The following is a 15,380-nucleotide window of genomic DNA, read 5'->3' as shown; positions in this document are numbered from 1 at the left end:
CACAGCTTTTGTCTCTCCTGGGCAGGGTGGCTTTCACTGTCTGCATCAGAAGTAGCCCTCAGCCTCACTACACTTCTTTTCCTGTTTTAGAAGACTAACTCTGTCAGAACCAGTGCAAGATGCTGTAAATCACAGCAGCAGTTGTGAACACATCTGAATCACAGATCATAGAATCACAGAATGACCAGGTTGGAAGAGACCCACCGAATCATCGAGTCCAACCATTCCTATCAAACACTAAACCATGCTCCTTAGCACCTTGTCCACCCGTGCCTTAAACACCTCCAGGGAAGGTGAATCAACCACCTCCCTGGGCAGCCTCTGCCAGTGCCCAATGACCCTTTCTGTGAAGAATTTTTTCCTAATGTCCAACCTAAATCTCCCCTGGCGGAGCTTGAGGCCATTCCCTCTTGTCCTGTCCCCCGTCACTTGGGAGAAGAGGCCAGCACCCTCCCCTCTACAACCTCCCTTCAGGTAGTTGTAGAGAGCAACGAGGTCTCCCCTCAGCCTCCTCTTCTCCAGGCATATGCCCATGTACCACCCCAAAGCCTGTTTTAAAAGCTTACCAATCTCTCCCAGCCCTTGACTGCTGAAACCCTGTTTTATGCACACGAAGAAATAGCCAGTCTCCATGGGTAGATTCAATTCTTGGGATACTTCAAAGGCATTGTAAAGGGAACAGACTACCACCGCGGTACAGATTTCTGTAACATCAGTGTGTGTTCAGTGGGAGAGGGTAAAGGCCACAGTCAGCAAGGGAAAGAAATGGTAAGACAGGAATAGCATTGTTGTCTGAGGGAAGCCAAGGAAAGCCCTCTCTAGCTATTTTGACAGAACATAGTGCCAGTTCTGTTTCAGAAGAGGAAGAAGACACAAACCCCATGAAATACAGGTGTCACTTGGCTTCATTGCCTTTTAGACACTGCAGCTCAGGTTTTGGGAAGGCTGCCTGCATTCAGCTGCTAAGCAGGCTGGGACCACCTGAGGCTTCTCCAGAGCTCTGTCAGCACCCATCAGTTCTGACCCCTGGTATTTCTCACTATTTCAGTTTTGCGTCTCACACAGGTCAGCATGTGAAAGCACATCTCACCGCACAGTAGCACAGTGTTAAATTAAAACTCACAAGTCACAGTGTCCTTTTTAGCAGTGGCCGGAATCTGAATTCTAACCTTGAGTGAGTAAATCCTGATACAACAAATCTGTGCCTCGCCCATTTCCCACAAAGATCCTCCAAGACATACTGAGAATAAATAATTTTCTGCTCTTACTATTCTATTTTTAGCATAAGTACTACCCCAGCAGCCTCATACAGCACTCTGCTACCATAGCAATATATTACAGTTTGGGACAATAACTATAGAATCCCATCATATTTTCTTTATATATTTTATTTCTGAGAAATCTCAAGCTTTGTCACGGTGAGAGCACATCTGACAAAAAATAACTTCATGATGGACACTATCTCTCCTAGTCATGAATTAGTAGCACCCCTGTTCAAATTCTACCTATTGCTCACATGGAAAGCCAACATAATATGTATTTTCCGTGTTATATATTTTTAGCTTGATCTGACTTAAAAGCACAAAACAAGACAGACAGTTGAATGTGTTCAACCCTTGAACAAACCACTAGGCAAGGTCCCTGCAGAGCATTTCAAATTCTTGCTACCTTGAAGGGATGAGAGAGCCAACAAGTTACATGCAGTGCTCCCCCAGAAGCCTGCACCACCACCCTGGCCCTCCAGAGAGCCGAGACAGTGAGAAACCTGCACACTGAACAGATGGCTCAGCATCTCACACAGGCAAAACCCGCTGTAGGAAACACACCCACTTGCACTATTGAAACATCCCACTCACAGGGCTGATAAAACTGCACAACTTTCCAAGTTGAGAAAGGGAGTGCTACCGTGCCACAGGTGAGCGCTACTGTGCCATGTGCAAGTGCTACCCAACCACCACACACCTTCCCAAACTTGAGGATAGCCCATTAACGCCAGGAGGTCAAAGCCATCTGCTCACCAGCCCACAGAGAATGTCTCACCCTTGCTTTGGAGTGGGTTTCAACTGCTTATCAGGTGTATGTGGAAAGTGAGTGACATTAGATAATTGCTAACTAATTTCCATAATTACTGACTGGCACACTTTGTATGCAGGGTTAATATCTTTGCAAACATCTCACAACGCATCTGCTTAGGAAAAAGGGTAAGAAACTGGGCACAGGGCTGCTCCACAGCTTATTTACCGAATTGCATAGAAAGGTTGCTGGAGACAAGGCTGTCACTCCCTGCCCTCCCTCCTCCACTGCCTCCCTCTGTGGCTACTAATTGCTTGGGGATGGACTTTTTTTGTATTTAAAAGTGTAATTTTCAGCAATTCCTAGTGTAGAAAGACTAACACAGTCAGATGAAGGCAATAAAAGGCTGGCTTCCCTCGCAATTCCCTGCCACAACAGCCCGGTGCAAGCTTGTGTAAGTCCTGTTATTACACTTAAGGACACAGGACAAATTCCCACTGGCTCACTGAGTGGAGGGGTTTACAGTTCCCCTGGTCTGCCACCCCCTTCCACAACCAAAACTATTCATTATGCCATATTTCATGTGGAGGGAAAAACATATTTTGGTCATGTAAGATCCATGTATTTATACCCCATACTAATTCATCTTTGTCCTTGCCTTCACTGTAAATTAAAATGGAATCCAATGGTTTGCTTTATTCCCCAGGCCCTTTTGAAGCAGAGGAGTTCTAAGAAGTAGTAAACAGCACCCTAATTCGGCTCTGCATCCATGTGTGTTCCTGCAGTCAGCCCAAAGCATAGCAATCAGATCATTACAGGTCTATGACACATGCTGCTCAAAACAATCTAGTGAGATTCACAATCAATAATTAATATTAAAAGCCAAACTTGCCAGCGGCAGAGAAATGGGAAATTAATAGGATTTATTCAGCCTGTTTTCACTCATCCAGTTCTCTAGTGAGCAACAGGCTCCTTTTGGCTCATACCTTGAGTTTGGGTTTCCACAGACTCCTATCTCTTAAGTAGAAATCCTCCTGCCTGGTCTATCCCCAGCTGAATTGTGACCGAAAAAGAAGGGAGGGAAAAACCAGAAAGAATCCTCTTCCAATAAAAAATGCAGATGTGAAAACTGTGAGTTGCTGCTGTCAACTGGGGAAAAAATAGGAACACGAAAACTCTACTATGGCGCAGCCTCCTCACAAGGATGCATGTTGAAATGTTTACAGAGAACTGAGAGGGGACATGGAAGCTTGAAAGTTAAGGGACTAGAGAAAACCGCCCAGATTAATTTATGTTTTAATTACTCTATCAACATTTGCATCTCAACTACAAATCATCCCCTTGCTGGGCTAGAGAAGACTCTGGGGTGGTGCCAGAAGAACTAAGCTGAAAGAACTGGGCTGGAGGCAGAAGGCAAAACGGGCTCTCCCTTAGTGAAGAGGCTGAAAATGAAATTGAAAATGGGGTCTTTCTATGCAGAGAGCTGAACAGATCCAACTCCTGCTGAAGTTGGCACACCTTCACGGGATGCAGCACCTTAAACTGGCTGCAGGGACAAAAGCCGGAAAGGAAACAGATTTACAGCTTAGATATAGAGATACATGTGGGCCTAAAGGCAGGCATCTTAAAACTGGGGACTAGAGGTGACACAGAGCACTTGGTGACCTCTCGTCAATATTCATGCCAATCTCTAACAACACCATGAGAACCAAACATGCCCTTGCCCCATCCCAAGCCTAAGAAGCAGATGTACTATGTTCAGTGGTTCTTCTCAGTGCTGATACCTTCCAGGCTTTGGTCTTCCATTCCTGAAAGTGGATATGGAGTTGCTCAAACCTCCTTATCTGAATTTAGCAAAAAGCTACCTAGGAAGCAGTAGCAAACATCCTCTATCAAAGCAAAAAGCAAGAAAAGAAAATGCTACTATTCAGGAAGGCCTAAGGTTTCAGTCCAAGAGTGTCCTCTTAAAGAAAACACAACAGCTAGACTTTCTTTGTCTTTGCTCCCCTATAGCGGATTAGGATACACACACGACACATGCATACAGTGTTAGTCGTGATCTATAGGTAGGTGATTGGGTGCTTTCCTGGTACCTGGGCACATGGTTTGCAATGAGACAGGTTAAGCCCATTGCTCTCCTCCTTGTCCCTCGTTCTCACCTGGAGAAGGCCTGAACAACTATTTATGGCAAGTTTACTCTTGGAGCTCACCTCCAGAAATACTGTGTAATACTCAAATTTTGTACCTATGCATGAGGGAGCTGAGCTCACATGCACTCACAGGACACACAGCTGAAACCCCATCAGCCACCTCAGGAGGAATATGAGCAAGCTAGTAATGTGTTCAGTTCAACAACAAGCACAGGTCCACAGCAGCACAGCCTCATTCTTCAGAGCTATTAGGCTGGGAAGCCATCCGGCTGCTGGAACAGTTAATGTTTTATAATAATGACCCTTCACAGTTCTAACGTCTTGAGCCTATTTAAGCAAACAATTCACAACCAGAGCTCTTCAAATCTATAGTGGAAGGAAACGGGTTAAAAGCTCTAGGAGGGACAGTGTGACTCCCTCCCTTCTTAAACACTCTCCCCTCCCCTTGAGAAGAGGCCATGTAGCCCACCAGAGTGACCTTTAACTAGCCTACCTAGCCCAAGCTCAGCACGAATGCAATTTACAGACCATTTCAGCTCTCCAGCTTTCTTAACACAAAGAAGAAAAATCAAAACCCAAGCACAATGGAAAAGAAAGAGAGAGAGAGAAAATAGCCCTGCAAAGCAATCACGTCTGGGGCTGCTCCGATAGCTTTCTGTTCTCTTCCAGGACACAGAAATGACTCCCAGTGTGTTAATTACTCCCATTACCACAAACTCTCAACTAACAAGCACTAGCTAAAAGGAAGTGTTGGCAGTAGCTGGGCAGTTATTACTATGTACTGCCATACAGGAGAAACCAGACTCCACCATCCCCAAGCTGGTACTAACCAGGAGAGCAATTTCTGCAAAACTCAACAGCCTTTATTGTAATTCTTATGACAGCTGTGCTGGGAACACCGGCCTTCCCTCAATTCCAACATTGTTAGAAGAGAACAAAGAATACCTGCTTTTCTAAAGACTTTGAAGTTCAACAGTTGGAGAGCTCTGAATCACTACCATTTATTTTACTCCGGCAGTTGGTCTGCCTCCATCCTTCACATCCTCTCCTTCCAGCCACCAAGAAGCCTGGATAGATCAGTAGCGTTGTTTATTTTATCAAATCCTAATATATATAAATGCAAAGCCTGAAGCCACACACATCAAAGCACAGAATGTTAGCAGGGAATTCTGTGAATTTGCAGTGCTGACATTATCAATAAACAGCAAAACTTCTTCCAGATCCCATATCTGACACACGCACTGTATTCCATTTCCTTTTAACAAAAATCAAGCCTTTTAAAAATGTGCTCATCATTACTGTAAATTGAAGTTTGAGTATGTCATCAATGCTTTCAAGATTTTCCTAAGACTAACAGTCTAGAATGGGTTTACTTCTTTCCCAAAGCATATTTGATGCTGCAGAGACAGGCTAGTATTAGACACTCTTCAGAGGAGAGACACAGTTGGAGTGTAAGAGGGCCCCCAACTTTGAAGCAAGAAGAAGCAAATGTCACTGTTGGCACTGCTTAGTCGGCTACTTAGCATTAGGAAGGATATGGAACTCTTAGAGCGAGTCCAGAGGAGAGCCACAAAGATGATCAGAGGGCTGGAGCACCTCCCATACAAGGACAGACTGAGAGAGTTAGGCTAATTTAGCCTAAAGAGGAGAAGGCTCCACAGAGACTTTGTAGCAGCCTTCAGTACTTAAAGGGGGCCTACAGGAAAGATGAGGAAGGACTCCTTATGGGAGTGCAGTGATAGGACAAGGGTTAATAGTTTTAGGCTGAAAGAGGGAAGATTTAGATTAGACATTAGGAAGAACTTTTTTTATTGTGAGGGTGGTGAGTCACTGACACAGGTTGTCCAGAGAAGTCATAGATGCCCCACCCCTGGAGGTGTTCAAGGCCAGGTTGGATGGGGCTTTGAGCAACCTGATCTAGTGGGAGGTGTTCCTGCCCATGAAGAGGGGGTTGGAATTAGATGATCTTTAAGGTCCCTTCCAACCCAAACCATTCTATGACTCTATGAAAAGGTACAGAGCATAAAAAGCAGCAGTAAAATAAAACTAGTGGCGGGTACACCAGCCAATAACATCTTGCTCTTCCTATCTGTCTGTCTGTCTTCTTTGTTTCATACGTATTTTTTATTTTTCTGTTTCACAGAATCACAGAATAACCAGGTTGGAAGAGACACACCAGATCATCGAGTCCAACCGAGTCCAACCGTTCCTATCAAACACTAAACCATGCCCCTCAGCACCTCATCCACCCGTCCCTTAAACACCTCCAGGCAAGGTGAATCAACCACCTCCCTGGGCAGCCTGTTCCACTGCCCAATGACCCTTTCTGTAAAGAGTTTTTTCCTAACGTCTAGCCTAAACCTCCCCTGGCGGAGCTTGAGGCCATTCCCTCTTGTCCTGTCCCCTGTCACTTGGGAGAAGAGGCCAGCTCCCTCCTCTCTACAACCTCCTTTCAGGTAGTTGTAGAGAGCAATGAGGTCTCCCCTCAGCCTCCTCTTCTCCAGGCTAAACAACCCCAGCTCTCTTAGCCGCTCCTCATAAGGCCTGTTCTCCAGCCCCTTCACCAGCTTTGTTGCTCTTCTCTGGACTCGCTCCAGAGCCTCAACATCCTTCTTGTGGTGAGGGGCCCAGAACTGAACACAGTATTCGAGGTGTGGTCTCACCAGTGCCGAGTACAGAGGGAGGATAACCTCCCTGGACCTGCTGGTCACACCATTTCTGATACAAGCCAAGATGCCATTGGCCTTCTTGGCCACCTGGGCACACTGCTGGCTCATATTCAGTCGGTTGTCAACCAGGTCCCTCTCCTTCACAGCATCTAGCATAACACAGTCAAGAACAGAACTCTCAGGCTCTGCTCACACACAAATAATTGTGATTTACTGTATTTCAGCTAGCACTAAAATGTCTCTACGTTCCAGCTAGCACATAGTAGTTCCCTAAAAAAAAAAAATTAAAGAAAGAAAAAAAAAGCATAAAAGGACTATCAAAAACTAGAATAAGAACAGAAGTTAAACTCATTCATTCCTTCACTTACAGATCACAGTCAATTCACACTTTGTTCAACGCGTTTTTGCACTCCTGACCCTGATTTCCATTAAACCAGAGAAGTCTGCATGTTTTCAAACATTGTGATGGTATATTACAGAGAGAGGAAACAGATGCAATCAGTTTGGTTATTTTACTAAAACATGACATGTATAGAGGGGGACACTGCATCTGACCAGACTTCCTAGTGTTAGTATGGCCAATAATTCATTTAGATCATTCCCTATAGTGTGGTGGCTCATGGGAAGATGAGCAGCATCCACTTAAAAAGGAAAAAAAAGGGCCCATGGACATCTGGAAAGTTACAGTGGGTTTTCCCATTATGCCACATGTAGCATATTTCATGTTTTATTGCAACTTCATAATATCGTGCAAAAATTGCCAAGAGCTTCCCACAAAGCAAAAAACAAGAACCAAACCTAGCAAACAGGTGTGATCAGCTGCCCACAGTGCAGGGAACACTCAGCTCGGTTCCTAAGCTCTTTAAATAGCTGATGCTCTGTTTACAGAGCAAATGGGAACGCCTTTCAGGGAGCTCAGTTAAATAAGGGAATTGAAGTGTGAGGGATCTGTGTTCACACAGATCTTACAATGACTGATGCTGACCATCATGAGGGAGTAAAGATTCTAAAAGCTTGCGGCCACTGTGAGATCAGGTGTGTGCTTTCCAAATCCAACTCCTCCCTTACCACTAGCTCCAGAAAAATGTTACCTGTTATGGGTATATACACAAGACCATGACAGATTTCCCTGCCATGGGAAATCACTGCATTCCTCCAGCTCTCTGCTCTTTTCACCCTCTAATATACAAAATTCCTGCCAAAATTCACTCTACCCAGTTCTCCTCACACTTCTACGTAAGGGTTACTGGGGGGATGTGACAAGATGCTATGCATATATAGGTTTCTCAGTTCTAGTGTGCCAGGGAATGGAACTGGAAATCTTTGCCAAGACAGACTGCTAGCAAAAATCTTTGAGTGTAGGTGTCTTGGCTGGAAAAGGATAACATGTTAAATGGCTCAGGATATTGAAAACTTTACAGATCAACAAGGAAATGGCTTGTAGCTTTGCTTGAGAGGGGCCAGTTTCTAAGCTAACCAGCAATTATGGGACAGATATGAAATGTGTAGGGCACACTGTACTTGTGAGGAGTCATTTCAGCCCAGCCTGTGCCTGCAGCACTACATGGTGACCTGTCAGTGCGCACCAAGCAATCCTCCTCCTAACCGAGCCAGCCTGCTCACAAGGCTGGAATAACAAACCTGCCACCCTGCTGCTGCAGTGCCCTCACAACAAGGACTGAGACAGCTCTGGTAAAGGCTACCTAGGCTACCAAGCCCTTGGGACCCGCAAAGCAGAAACATGGTGCTTATGATAGTATCTCCTTTGAAAGGAAGGTTGATAAGACAAATTTAGGCTTAAAAGCCCTGTGAGTCCTAAAGCCGAGAGAATGGAAGGAGTTACACACAGGACAGGCATTTCATTATTGTTTTTTAATTCATGTACAGCTTCCTGGATTGTGTTTCTGTGCTCCATGCTATTTTGTCCTACAAGTTTTCTCTCTAGTTATACCTTTTTCTCAGAGACTTGCTACTATGAAATGTAGAAATAAACATTAAGATGTGCAAAACAAAAAGATTTTTACATAATTTAAGTATAAAGGATTCATCTGTTTATGTCAGTGGAACTACTCAGTAATAAGGTAATGACATTTCTCAGAGTAAGTAAGAACCAAGTAGTCAAAAAGGCAGGGAATGGCCACATGTGTCAAAGCTAAGAGGAATAAACGTACATGTAGGGTGACGAAGAGGCAGACATTAGCTAAAATAATAAGTCCAGAGAGAGAATACTGGGCTGTCAGAAGTACTTGGGCATGACTGCAGGAAGGTGGGGGAACAGCACAATTGCCAGATACATTTTATATGAACCTGGATAAAAACACTAGAAAATAGCGTAACAGGGAATAACCCTTCACCACCTGTGAAACAGATCAAGAGGCGCTGTACCAGCACTCTTCTACTCTCTCCCTGTATTTAAAGTCATTACCAAAAACCCCAAACTAGGCAGAGGCATGCCAGGGCCACAGACCCAGGAAGCAAAGCCTGTCAGCCAGCTCAATACCTCACGAGTCCAGGGAAGAAAAAAAAAACAACAAAACAACAAAAAACTAACTAGCAGCACTATGGAAAGTAATGCATTTAGATATTAATTCAGATTTTCTAATGGAGCGTTATAACACCACTGGAGAAGACATGTCTCTTTATTTAAGCATTAGTTGCCACATATTGATAAATCAATCAATCACACTTGGCAGATTTAGAAAAGATATATTCTCCTGCAAATGTTCCTTTAAAAGTCAGATGGTCTTTTAAAGAGCTTCCAGCCTTGGGACTCACAGTGCAGTGCCCTGGAAGACAATTGACATTCTGAGTGACTGGGCTGCGAATTCAAAATCCCAACTCAACCTGATCAAGTCAGGATTCAACCTCACATACTTTAAAAGTATGAAAGAAAAAAAAGAAAAAAAGAGAGAGTGAGGAAAAGACTTGAATTCATGCAACTCTCCAGGACAGAACCTCTCAGAGCATAGATGCAATAGTGGGTCACAGAATATCTCTGTACAGTATCTGCACAGGACATATTTTGTGCTTTGCCGTAGTAAATATGAACCTCTGTACTGTTAGCAATACAGCTGTTTGCTACGAAAGTCACTAGTGAAAATGAAAAAAATTATTATATTAAGGTATGTTCATTGATTTTTCCAGTTTTAATTAAAAAATGAAACATTCTAATTTAGCTAGCTTTGGTTATAGCAACTTCCAGTTATTATTTGCTGTTTCTTTTTGATTCTTCTGGGAAAGGAGCAGAGAGTAGGAAAAGTGGGAAAATTGAGACTGCTATATAAATAGCTTCACTTCTAGCAATTGCATAACTCTTCATTTCAAATAAATTTTAAATTTTAAATGCATTTCCCTACCTTTCAACAAAAAAATCTGAACATTCTGAATAATACATCCTTTCTGCTAATATTGTTTTCATAGTCTGAAAAGCCATTATTTTGACAAAAACATTATGAGCAGTCTTGCTAACAGCACCCACTTTTTCCCTTTCATTCCAAGACCAGCGCCAGAGTCTGCACCTGTCTGGGAAGTCCTGCATAGCTCCAGAGATCAGTGATGAGGCAGTGATGGGTCTCGCTCCTTTTTTGCACCAATTTTAATCTCCTTCTTTCAAGCAGATCTTTTGCCAGCTGCTACTAAACCAGAAGCCTATGAGAAATGCTGCAGGTTTAGCCCTAGTTTCTAAATTAAACCCTACAGCAGGAGCAACAATGATTCTTCTACTGTCCACCAGTAAGGCAAGCAAGGAAAGAACAAACAATACAACATTCCACTCCTAAGAAGACACTCTGCCTAGGTTATAGATAAAATACATGGGTGGGAAAAAAAAAATTGCTAGTGAGAACATTCATTCCTGGGTTGACTGAGCACTCCAGTCTCCCACATCCGTCATGAATACAAAAATAAATCTGGCAGAAACAGGGGGAAAAACACTTAAAAGGAAGATACCTGAGGTGGTCATAATAACCTGGCAGAACTTCTGTTTCCAAATTCTGTTGAGCAATTGACATTTAGAAGTAACTATAGAAAATTATTACTTTGTACCACAGGCAATAGATGGTTCCTGTAACCTGCCAGTTGCCAGATTTTAGGCCAAACTTCTCCCTCATTTAACCTCATCACATGTTAATTTAACTCATTTTGTCTGTGTTAGCAGTCAGGGTACACACGTGAGTTAGAAGAAGACACTCATGATCTATTTGTGTGGCCTCAGGCAAAGTGCTCTTTCAGGGGATATAGCTAGGACTACAGCAGCCACATTGTAAAGTTTAATTACTGATTGTAAAGCAGTCCACCCACTCAAAAGACAAGCTAACATAAGAGCAACCTATTTTCCTTTATGACATTAATAGTCCCATTTCAAATTAAGCAAGAGAAGACGCATCTATAAAACACAGCAGATTTCCTTTTGTTACTCCTGATGGCTTAGCCCCAAAGAGGCCCAAGCTTACTCAGCAGGCAATGAAAAAGGCAGGGCAGTGGTGGCAAGAGGGGAAGCGTTCATCTGCCTCGACTCCTGACCCACATCCAGCTGTCCTCACACTCCACCATCACCAGACAACTTTTCACAGCACAACAGGTCCCACCAAGCTCCTCCTCACCACCTGCCATGGAGAGCTGACACAGTCAGCACCTCCCCAGAGAATGCCGTGCTGCCATATGATACGTCCCTCCTACAATACAACATGGTAAACAGGAGCACTCACCTGCCTCATTTAAATACAAATCCAGTGAACCTATACATTGGTCACTCTATGTTTTAAACCGGAATCACGGTTAATGGTGGATGCACTGCTCAGATAGGAGATATGCAATACCTCTTTTTCTCCCAAACATCCCTAAGGGAGAACTCATTGCTAGGGCTCCAAAAAGAGGTGGTCAACCATGTGGGGGAAAAATAGGTATATTTAATTCTATTTTTCATCAATGGTCATCTAAACCATTTGAAAAGCTCAGAGGAAGGGAAAGGTATAAAGTCAGGCAGACCTTGTACCCAGCACTGCCCAGCACTAAGGATCAGCTTAGTACAATGTTGTAAGGTTGCACTGTAGATTCCTGCATGTTCCTCTGCTTTTCTGGGGCTTTTAAATGTCAAAAATAAAGGTAAGTTAAAAAGGTGTGCATCTAACAGGAGAAAATCCCTCTATGCATTTAATTAAGATCAACACAAAGGAAAAAAGACTATGAAGTGCACGCCTGTCTATATAAGTTAGCCTACAAGAAAATACAAGGGTTTAGCTATGTTTAATTACAAACAACGTTTAAAAAAAATGAAAAGCTGCTTTCAAAGTAGCCAGTTTTCAAACACGTGCAATGTGTACTTCTGTTAAAAGTAAAACTGCCTCCACAGTTTACAGGAAAGGGAGGATTTGCATCACTGTAAACTGCTTTTAAAGAATCCCTAACATAGTATTTCGTATGAAATTAAATGAAAAGGCAAAAGGATATGGAAAACACATCAGTCTACTGCAGTCTTCCAATTAACTCACAAATACAGGCTAGAAGTAGTCACCTGTTAAAAAATACATGTTGATAAAAGGTATACAGTTACTCTGCAGCAGTGAGCCAGTATGTTGTCTTGGACTACAGCTCACTGTTGGCTTTCTGTCAGATGCCTCCCAAGAGAATCCTGCACAGCCTCACCATGACAAGCACTGCTCATCCAGGGCAGCAGAGTTAGAGCCTTTCAGAGCATGTCTCCTAAAATATCCATTCCCAATAGCTTCTCCCAGCCAGAGGGAGAAATTAAGATTGCAACTATACCAAACTACATCTGCCATTTCCTACACAACTAGTTGATTCTAAACCACAAGACTGCAGGCTATTTCATGACAATGAAAATAGAGTCTGAGGTAACAGTACCATAGAGGTAAGAGCGCATGAAGGCAATAGTGGTGTTCAGCAGAATATTTGCTATTTAGATGGGTAATAGCAATAAAGTCAGAAAAAATGTTATAAGCAGCAACAGGAGGTCGGGAAAATATAACAACGAAAAAATCCCAACCACACTCTAATTCAACAGATTTCACAGAATTCAAGAAGCTTAATCTTCACACTCATAAAAGCTAAGAATACCAAAACCCACAGGGGCATCATCCCCTCAAACCATTTATCCCCAACAGACTACGCAATACAAGGCTAAGAAAACTCTCCTTTTGAAGGTTTTTCCCAAGACACCAACCAGATACTGATCCCTCTAGCCATCCCATCCAGTGCACATCCTCCTTCAGTACTTTTACACTCAGAATACAAGAGTGTGCCCATTGAAATCAGCCTGTCTTAATCACAGTAATTTTGCATTACGAGAGGGTGGTGTGTGTTCCTTCCTCTCTTCCTCACCAGATTGTTGCTTCAGTGCCATATCATCCTGCCCAATGCCAGAGTAGATGTCTGCCTTCTGCTCAGTCATTTCACATCCTGCTTCTCAACACCTAAGACGACAATCACACAATTTTTAATAAAGCCACTTCAGTCTCAGCTGTAACCCAGGAACTGGATCCCTCCTTCTCTGAACCACTGTGGGTTTTACAGCACTCCCCACTCTAGCCGTCTTCTCACAAGCTGAGCGGTCCCCAGCCTTTCCATATCTCTTCACAGAGATATTACTGAGGATCTGGCAAACTTTTTCCATACTTCTAGATGGGATAATGAAAACTGCGTGGAGCTAGTAATTGCATCATATTGAGTTGAGATCTTGATGGGTTTTATAACGCAAAAAGAAACCAAATTAACTTCAGAATAGAAAGCGTCCAAAGAAAACCCAAGGTACCCCCTGCGTACTACTCAGTCTAATCTGTGGTTCCCATTAATCTAGGTTCTCCTTTGGCTTTTTTATAGCTCATATCTTGGAGATATTCAAGTGCGTAACAGTAAGCAATGCGATTAGAATTGATACAGTTAGTCTCCTGTCCTGCCTCAAGGGAACATTACACTATGTTTAAATGATGAAATTAAAGCATTTGATTCTGAATCAGAGATATACAGGTGGGAGCCCTGCTCCCATACTTGTACTAAATCTCCCTGCCACTATATGGGTAACCTGGGACGTGTATAGGGACGAAGTCAGGAAGGCCAAGCCGCAGCTGGAGCTAAACTTGGCAAGGGAACTAAAGACTAGCAAGAAGGGCTTCTACAGGTACGTCAATCAAAAGAGGAAGGTCAAAGAGAGTGTACCCCCACTGATGGCTGGGAATGGTGACCTCGTATCAACAGACAAAGAGAAGGCTGAGGTACTTAACAACTTTTTTGCCTCAGTCTTCACCAATAACTGCTCCTCTCATCCCTCCTGGGTCATGGGACAGCAAGATGGTGACCAAGAGGGTAAACCCCCTCCCACTGTAGAGAAGGATCAGGTTCGTAACCACCTGAGGAACCTGAACAATTATAAGTCTGATGAAGATCCGTGACTAGTGATGTCCCTCAGGGGTCCACGCTAGCACCAGTGCTGTTTAATATCTTCATCAATGATACTGACAGTGAGATCAAGTGCAACCTCAGCAAGTTTGCAGATGACACCAAGCTGAGTGGTGCAGTTGCCACACTGGAAGGATGGGATGTCATCCTGAGGGACCTGGACAGGCTGGAGAAGTGGGCCTCTGAGAACTTCATGAGGTTCAACAAGGCCAAGTGCAAGGTCCTACACCTTGGCTGGGGCAATCCCCATTTTCAGTACACAATGGGGGATGACATGATTGAGAGCTGCCCTGCAGAGAAGAACTTTGAGGTGCTGGTCAATGAGAAGCTTGACATGAGCTGTCAGTGTTCACTCGCAGCCCAGAAGGCCAACTGTATCCTGGGCTGCATTAAAAGAAGCATGATCAGCAGGTCAAGGGAGGTGATTCTGCCCCTATTGCTCTCTTGTGAGACTTCATCTGGAGTACTGTGTCCTGTTCTGGAATCCTCAACATAAGAAAGATACGCAACTGTTGGAATGTGTCCAGAGAAGGGTAACAAAGATGATCCGAGGGCTGGAGCACCTTCCCTATGAGGACAGGCTGGGGATTGTGTTTTTCCTAGTTTTAGGCAAGAGATTAAGTGAGTTTAAGATGTTTCTTTGACCACAAGCTTTCTTTAGCTTGTCACAGGGGAACAGAACTAATTCCTACTAGAAAAAGAGAGTTTTAAAAATATCCTGTGGAAAATAAAAAAAAAAAGTAGTCCGGATCCCTGGTACCATAGGTTTAGGAACGCTAAAGCTACGGTTTCTGTCAGACAGCAGGTGGGGAAGAACTGGTGACTAAGATGAGGCCTATGTCTTGGATCAATCACAGTCTCCTGTAAAACAAGTAATTTTTACCCACCATGCTATTAGCATTTTGTTAATTCAGTGACTTCAATATCCCCATCTCATGGTCCCGAATTGGTGCTTTTCCTTTCTGGAGATCTGTCCACAATATCAATGGCCCAGAAAATAAATTAGTTGTTCCCTTTTTTAAGAGCTGTGTTTGACTTGAATTACATCTGTACTTGCTCGGGAAACCACACTACACTCTCAAGAGGGTTAAAAAGGGGAAAGAGAATGGGGGGTAAAAAAGGACACAGAGAAAAA

Source organism: Phaenicophaeus curvirostris, chromosome 5 (assembly GCF_032191515.1).
Source record: "Phaenicophaeus curvirostris isolate KB17595 chromosome 5, BPBGC_Pcur_1.0, whole genome shotgun sequence".
NCBI lineage: Eukaryota > Metazoa > Chordata > Aves > Cuculiformes > Cuculidae > Phaenicophaeus > Phaenicophaeus curvirostris.
Note: the sequence above shows the minus strand (reverse complement) of the source record.